Genomic DNA, 8,265 nt, shown 5'->3' with positions numbered 1-8,265 from the left:
TAAAAAAAAAAAAAAAAAAAGGTATTTAAAAAATCAGAAAGGAAGAAGTCAAATTATCACTCTTTGTATATAATATGATCCTATATCTAGAAGATCAAAAATATTCCACTGAAAGACTGCTAGAAATAATAAACAAATCTGGCAAAGAAGCAGGTTACAAAATCAACATACAAAAATCAGTAGCTTTCTGGGGGGCGGCTGGGGTTGTGGCTCAGGTGGTAGAGCACTTACGTGAGGCACTGGGTTCGATCCCTGAGGTACCACATTAAAAAAAAAATAATAAAATAAAGGTAAAATAAATTTTTAAAAAGTAAAATAAAATAAAATAAATCAATAGCTTTCCTATATACCAACAATAAATCTGCTAAAAAATCAGGAAAACAATTCCATTCATGATAGCCCCCCCCAAAAAAAAAAACTAGGAATAAATCTAATCAAGGAGGTAAAAGATTTCTACAATGAAAATTATAAAACACTGAAAAAAGAAATTGAAGAGAATCTTAGAAGATGGGAAGACCTCTCATGTTCATGAACAGGCAGTATTAACACTGTTAAAATGCTCATATAACCAAAAGCAATATACAGATTCAATGCAATTCCCATCAAAATACCAATGACATTCATCACTGTACTACACAAAACAGTCCTAAAACTCATTTGGAAGAACAAAAGACTCAGAATAGCCAAAGCAATTCTAAGCCAAAAAAGCAATGCTGGAGGCATCACAATACCTGACTCTAAATTATACTGCCGAACTGTAGTAACAAAAACTGCATGGTACTGGCATAAAAACAGACATAGACGAATGATGCAGAATAGAAAACAAGAATCAAACCCACACATCTACAGTCATCTGATCCTTGATAAAGGTGCTAAAAACATACATTGGAGAAAAGCCACCCTTTTTAACAAATGGTGCTAAGAAAACTGACTACCTGCAGGTAAAAGAATGAAACTACTACACACAATAAATAAATCAACAGCTTTCCTATATACCAACAATGAAAAAAAATCAACTCAAAATGGATCAAAGACCTAGGAATTAGAACAGAAACTATGCAACTCTCAGAATAAAATGTAGGGACAACACTCTAGCATACAGGCACAGGCAATGACTTTCTCAGTAGGAACCCTACAGCTCAGGAAATAATGCCAAGAGTTAAATGGGACAGCATCAAACTAATAAGCTTCTGCCCAGCAAAAGTAATTATTAGGAATGTGAAGACAGAACCTACAGAATGGGGGAAACCTTTGCTAGCTACTTTTCTGACACAGCCATTAATATCTAGAATATATAAAGAACTTAAAACACTTTATACCAAAGAAAGTCAAATAAACCAAATTAATAAATGGGCAAATGAATTAAACAGACACTTCTCAAAAGAAATACAAATGACCAACAAATAAGAAAAAATATTCAACATTATTAGCAATTAGGGAAATGCAAATCAAAACTACACTGAGATTTCATTTTACACCAGTCAGAATGGCAGTCATCAAATATACGAATAATAATAAATACTGGAGAGGATGTGGAAAAAAAGGAACACTTATAGGTACATATAGACAAAACAAGACAAGCTGATAATTGTCGGTGCTAGGTAGGTGACAAGTACATAGCGATACATTATATTCTTCTGTCTACTTCTTTTTTTTTTTAATATTTATTTTTTAGTTATTGGCGGATACAACATCTTTGTTTTGTATGTGGTGCTGAGGATCGAACCCGGGCCGCACGCATGCCAGGTGAGCACGCTACCACTTGAGCCACATCCCCAGCCCCTTCTGTCTACTTCTGTGACTACATTTTTTCATTTTTTAAAATAAAAGACAGCTCACATAAAATAAATGGAGCCCATGTGAACAAAAATGTTACAATATGTATATGAAATACATATTGTTATATTTTGCATTTGAAGAAAACATTAACCTAAAATTGCAAATAAAAAATTTCAAAAGAGGGCTGGGGTTGTAGCTCAGTGGTAGAGCAGTTGCCTAGCATGTATGAGGCACTGGGTTTGATCCCCAGCACCACATAAAAATAAATAATGGTATTGTGTCCATCTACAAATAAAAAAATATTTTAAAAATTTTTCAAAAGAGTACCTTTTTTCAGCTTGTTCAAATCTAAAATACTATTGGTGGTCAGATATAATGTATCTAGGAAATAGATCTATATGTCAGCAATCATTTAACATTTACCAATAAACTCTAACGTAGCTGGAGAATAAATGATGAAAGATTTAAACAATGTTTTAAAACGTGTGGGCACAGACTGGCAAGAAAGTAGAACAGTGCCAGATACAAAGCAAAAGGTAAAATGTAATTATGACGAATAACCACCAAAATAGAATAAGGGGCAGATTAAAATGAAAGTCAAGAACTCAGGAATGTAGCTCAGTGGTAGAGCACATACTTAGCATGCAAAAGACCCTGGGTTTAATCCTGAGCACCACAAGGGGAATAAAAGCAATAGCCAATCAGGAGGTCTTTGATACTGGTGTGAAATTAAATACTCATCATTCCCTACTAGACTACTCTTAACATCCCTTATATGTCAACAGTGGTGTCACTACTTAAATTACCTAATACTCCAGGGTAGAAAGTAAACCAATATTTTTCTAGTCTTCCTTTGAAATGCTTCTCCTTTTCTTCCTGTCATTTCTATTCTCATGGCCACACCTTGGACCAGATTTTATCACTTGATGCCTATATAACTAAAATTATTTCTTCATTTATATTCTTGCTTATACTCTTTCACCTTTCCAACTGTCCTGGGCACTGCATTAGTTGATCCTTCCTAACATGCTGCTCTTTAAACAAATTACTCTTCAGACCAGAAATCCTTCAGACCACAAATCCAGCTGGCTACTGCTGGAGTATCAAAATTCTTGGCCTGACATTCAGATCTCCTTAGTACTAACTCTAATTTAGTTCAATCTTTTATCAACACCTAACCTCTAAAATAAAATCTCCACCACTGGAACCTCTCTTAGTATGGCTTTGTTTAACTGTTATCATTAATTGACTTGGCCCTTAAGTCTGAGATCACCCATCCCACCTGATTTATCTAGTCTCTCTCTTCTTTGTACAATGTAGTGGACAAAAACAATGCTTGTCAAATTTTAATATGTATGTTAATCACCCCTTGTTAAAATGCAGACTCAGATTCTGCACTGCTAACAAAGCTCCCAGGTGATGCTGATGCTGCTGGTCTGTGAATTATACTTTGGTACCAAAACATGTTGGCATTTCTGGACCTACCATCAAATTTCTTAAATTTTAAAATATATGTTTTGATGCTTTTCCCCAACATAGCCAAAAATGATTTATATTTCTTGTACATCAAGGTGACCAACAAGGGTTGGGATGTAGTTCAATGGGAAAGCACATACACATGCAGGAGGTCCCGGGTTCAATCTCCAATCTTTAAAACAATAGATGCCAACTGAGTCTGACTTGATTGCAAGTCAGATAATTTAAGAAAATCCATTTTGTCCTAGGTGCAGATAAAATATGGAGAGAAAAGTATCTAACCTTTTGAACAAACATAGGAAAGTGAGATGTTATTACAGTATCCCTTATAATACACAGAATACAAACTAAAAATCTGCTAAACTGAAAATGAATGTGCACATATTGAGTCAAAGTTATAAGCCAACAAAAAAACGTAATAAAAAATAAATTGCATATAGTCATTTGGAACCAAAAAACCTGGGTTTGAAAATAGGAACTTTGTTCTCTGTGTCAGGTTTGATGTCTGCATCAAAACTAAATGGACGGTTGATATATCAAGAACTATGTAATGTTTTGAACAACCAACAATAAAAATTAAAAAAAAAAAAAAAAAACTAAATGGACGGGGCTGGGGATGCGGCTCAAGCGGTGCGCTCGCCTGCCATGCGTGCGGCCCGGGTTCGATCCTCAGCACCACATACAAACAAAGATGTTGTGTCCGCCGAAAACTAAAAAATAAATATTAAAAAAATTCTTAAAAAAAAAAAAACAAAAAAAAAAACTAAATGGACCAAAAAGGGTTAGGGTCAAAAAAAAAAAAAAAGTTTAAAAATCTGAAAATAATTATGTGATAAATATACAACAAATAGTTTGCAATACTAAAGACTACATTAGCAATTTAAATTTCTAAGTCTCAAGAAGTTATTACAGAGGCTGGGGCTGTAGCTCAATGGTACACTGATTGCCTAACATGTGAGGCACTGGGTTCAATACTTAGCACCACATAAAATAAAGGCAACCCAATCAATAAATGGGCTAAGGAACTGAACAGACACTTCACAGAATTAGAAATATAATCAATCAATAAACATGAAAAAACATTAATCATCACTAGCAATTAGAAAAATGCAAATCAAAACTCTAAGATTTCATCTCACACCAGTCAGAATAGCAATTAAAGAATACAAGCAATAATAAGTGTTGACAAGGATGTGGGGGAAAAGGTATACCCATACATTGCTGGTGAGAGTGAAAATTGATGCAACCACCATAGAAAGCAATATGGAGATACCTCAGAAAACTTAGAATGGAACCACCATTTGACCCAGCTATCCCATTCTTTGGTTTGTACCCAAAGGACTTAAAATCACATACTACAGTGACGCAGCCACATCAATGTTTATAGCAGCTCAATTCACAACAGCTAAACTATAGAACCAAAGTAGATGCCCTTCAACAGATGAATTGATAAAGAAAATATGGTACATATACACAATGGAATATCACTCAGCCTTAAAGAAGAATGAAATTATGGCATTTGCAGGTAAACAGATGGAACTAGAGAATATCATGCCAAGTAAAATAAGCCATTCCCCCAAAACCAAAGGCTGAATGTTTTCTCTGATAAGTGGGTGCTAATCAGTAGTGGTATGGGGGATAGGAAATAATGAAAGAACTTTGGTTTTTGTAGAGGGGAGTGAAGGGAGGCGTGGGGCTGTGGGGAGGAAAGGGTGGTAGAATGAGACAGACATTATTACCCTATATACATGTATGATTACACTACTGGAGTGACTCTGCACCATATACAGCCACAGGAATGAGAAGCTGTGCTCCACTGTGTACAATATGTCAAAATATATTCTACTGTTAAAAAAATTAATTTTAAAAAGCTAATGTATTATGGTCTTAATCATAATTCAGATTCAGATACTTGCATTTTCCTTGACTTCACATTGAGGCTGAAAAATCTAATTTAAAACAAAAGTAATTGTAACTTGAAAAAAATAAATCTTGTTTTCTCTCACTTGACATTATAAGCAAAAAATGGTCAACATTCTATTGAATTATGTTTAGAAAGGAAGCCAGACACTGACTTTTAAATTTAGTGGTGGAAGAGCTTCAGCAACTAAAAGGCTTCCCAAAGAAAGTTTCTTCTTTCCTTATGTTTCCATTCATATAGATCTGTCATATTCCAATTGTAAAACAATGTGAAAGTGACTTATCTCTTGTTTGCTTCTTTATCTATATAATGGAAATAAAAATGTTATCTATTTCATAAAATAAAGGCATTCTGTCCATCTATACCTATAAAAAAAATTTTTTTTTTGGTCGGGGGGTAACTGGTGATTGAACTCAGGGGCACTCGACCACTGAGCCATATCACTGAGTTGCTGAGAACCTTGCCATTGCTCAGACTGGCTTTGAACCTCGCAAACCTCCTGCCTCAGCCTCCCATACAAAAAAATTTTTTTAATTATTCCAAGACAAACTTCTATTCCTACATTTAACTACTATATTAAATCCTACTTTTATGTGCTTAGACGAATTATGTCAATAAGATTTTCAAAACAATGAAAATAAAGCAAAGCCTAACTACATATAATAAAAATTAAATTTTAAATAGTGAATTTCAGTACATTTTAAAGAATGGAATTATATGAAAAGGTAGAAAGTGCAATTTTATTTCCAGGAATGTTATAGAAATACTTGCACAAGTGCAAATTTATGTATATACAAGATGATTACAGTATTATCTGCAATTAAAAAAAACATTAAGTGTCCACCGAAAACGAAAATAAATAAATATTAAATTCTCTCTCTCTCTCCCCCCGCTCTAAAAAAAAAAAAAAAAACAAACAACCTATATAAGCCAAATGTACCCCTGTAATCCCAGCTTTCAAGAGACTGAGGCAAAAGGATCTCATACTCAGGGCCAGCCTCAGCAACTTAATGAGAGCCTATGTCAAATGAAAAAAAAAAAAAGGCTGGGGATGTAGCTCAGTGGTAGAGCACCCCTATGTTCAATCCCCAGTACCACCCCCCCAATAAATAAATAAATAAATAACAAATTTTAAAAATCTGTAAACAGCCATCAGTAAGGGACAGGTGAAATAGATTATGGGCATTTATTAAATGAAGTGTTATGCAGTTCTCAAAAATGAGGAAGGCCAGGTGCAATGGTGCATGCCTGTAAACCCAGTACTAGGGAGATTGAGGCAGACACATCCTAAGTTTAAAGACAGTCCCAGAAACTTAGCAAGGTCCTAAGCAAATCAGTAAGACCCTGTCTCAAAATTCGGGAGAAAAAAAAAGGTGGGGGTCTGGGAGTGTAGGTCAGTGGTAAAGTGCTTCTAGTGTGTAGCGGGGGATGGGAGGGGAGGCAGCTTTTCAACCCACATATGAAACTCTCCAAAACTCTCTCCAAAGTGAAAAAAAGCAAGGTGAAAAACTGTATAGATAATCTGAAACCATATGTATAAGAAATACATTTATTTTCTTGTGTACGTATAGAATATCCCTGAAACAATACACAAGGAAGTAAAAAACAGTGACTGCCACTTGAGAGGAGTGCTCAAGGAGAAGGAAACTTACGTTTCAATGTCCTTTCAGTCTCTTTTAACATTGTGCAGTATCATCTATTCAAAAGGTAAACTTAAAAAGTTTTTGTAAAAAATCTAAACAAATCCCAGGATGACTCAATAAATTACACAACTTTACCAAAGTGAATAATAAGACTCTACTGGTGAACCAGAGCTTTTATTTTCCTTTTAACATTCCCTATCCTCAAACACTTTTAGTGAACTAGAAAATCATTCTAGGTTCTCCAAACTATCTCCACCCAGTGAGTCAGCTGGTAAATGGGTGGGTCTTACAATGGAAGTCCCAAAGCTGGCCTGCAGCCCAGAACACAGGAGGCAGCTGTTGCAAATTTATGAAGAAGAAAAAAAAAAAAACAGGAAGGGTGACTGAAGTTGGGCAACATCAGATACAATTTTCCAAAACTTGCCTCTAGGTCTGGAAGGACCATTTAAATCAGTCAGTAATTTGGATAAAGAATGTGGAAAGATGGCTGGTCTTCTGCATAGACAGGAGGGAATTAAAAGTCGGCTTAAGTTTGCAGTAACCAAAATTATCTCTTCTGCCTATCTAGTGCTTGAAATGCCTTTCTGACAAGTAGCTCTTTACACACATAATGTAATTAAGACAAATTAATCAAGTTAGCTCGTTATCAGCCGACAAATTACAGAGTTTAAAGACGGTGGGTTCTTTTCCTTTATAGTGGACAGCACCCATCTCCCTCTGCACCTTGGTTTTCTTGGGTGTTCTCAGAGGGCGGGCTGCAATCCGTGCACTTTGGCTGTTGGTCTCAATGAAGAGGAATCAAATCTGGAATGCTGTTTCGTAGAATAGTTCCCAAGAATCGTAAACCTAACCCAGACTACAAGTCTCAGGTTTCTGAATTCTGTCTCAAGAGTTCACTATGCAAAGTACAAAATTTCCCGTTTCCCTCAATTTGCTGTGTCACCAGAAAGTCTAGTCAGTCCCCAGCCAGATCTGGCTTTCAGTGCCGCTGGCGGGTTTTCCTACCTGGCCTCCCAGAAGGTGGCTTCTGTAGGGACACCCTGACCTCAGCCTCTCCACTGGTGGTCTACCTGCCAGAAGGCTGGGCGTCACTGCTCTAGGATCCCGGCAGAGCCCAGTGACACAAAGGACCAACCAACAAGATCCCCCGGTCTTCCGGCACGCCTGGCCTGTCGGCCTCCCTAGTACGTGCCACCCCGACGCGACCCCGCCCTGCAGCCCGGGTTTGGAGTCGCCACCACTGCGCCGGGGCGCGGGGAACCCACGGGACCCCACCGCTTCCCGGAAGGCGGCCACCACAGCGGGCTGGGGGCGAGGTGACCCAGGCGGGAGAAAGGGCGAAAGGCGAGAGCCCAGTTCCTCACCTGACCCGGAGCAGCGTCGGAGCCCAACCCGCTCGCGCGCAAGATGGAGCCGGGGAGGGCCGGGGGAGGGCGGGGCGCCGGC

At 37.4% G+C, this 8,265-nt stretch overlaps 1 protein-coding gene across 5 annotated transcripts in view; it reads right to left on the bottom strand.

The window, feature by feature from the left end:
* The window catches only part of Anxa7 (annexin A7), a 31,900-nt gene extending 23,641 nt beyond the window's left edge, over window positions 1-8,259 (bottom strand). For 4 of the 5 annotated variants that reach the window (XM_048809028.1, XM_015500487.2, XM_048809042.1 and 1 more), the window contains exon 1: window positions 8,184-8,259. The gene's annotated coding sequence lies outside the window, so the exon portion shown is untranslated. Of the gene's footprint in view, window positions 1-7,824; window positions 7,886-8,183 lie in introns of those variants that run through there. The other variant, XM_048809036.1, reaches the window with a different exon arrangement.
* Window positions 8,260-8,265: the final 6 nt, after the last annotated feature.

This window comes from Marmota marmota, unplaced genomic scaffold (genome assembly GCF_001458135.2).
Source record: "Marmota marmota marmota unplaced genomic scaffold, marMar, whole genome shotgun sequence".
NCBI classification, from domain to species: Eukaryota; Metazoa; Chordata; class Mammalia; order Rodentia; family Sciuridae; genus Marmota; species Marmota marmota.
The sequence above is the reverse complement of the archived record's forward strand: the minus strand, read 5'-3'. Positions and strand labels throughout refer to the sequence as shown.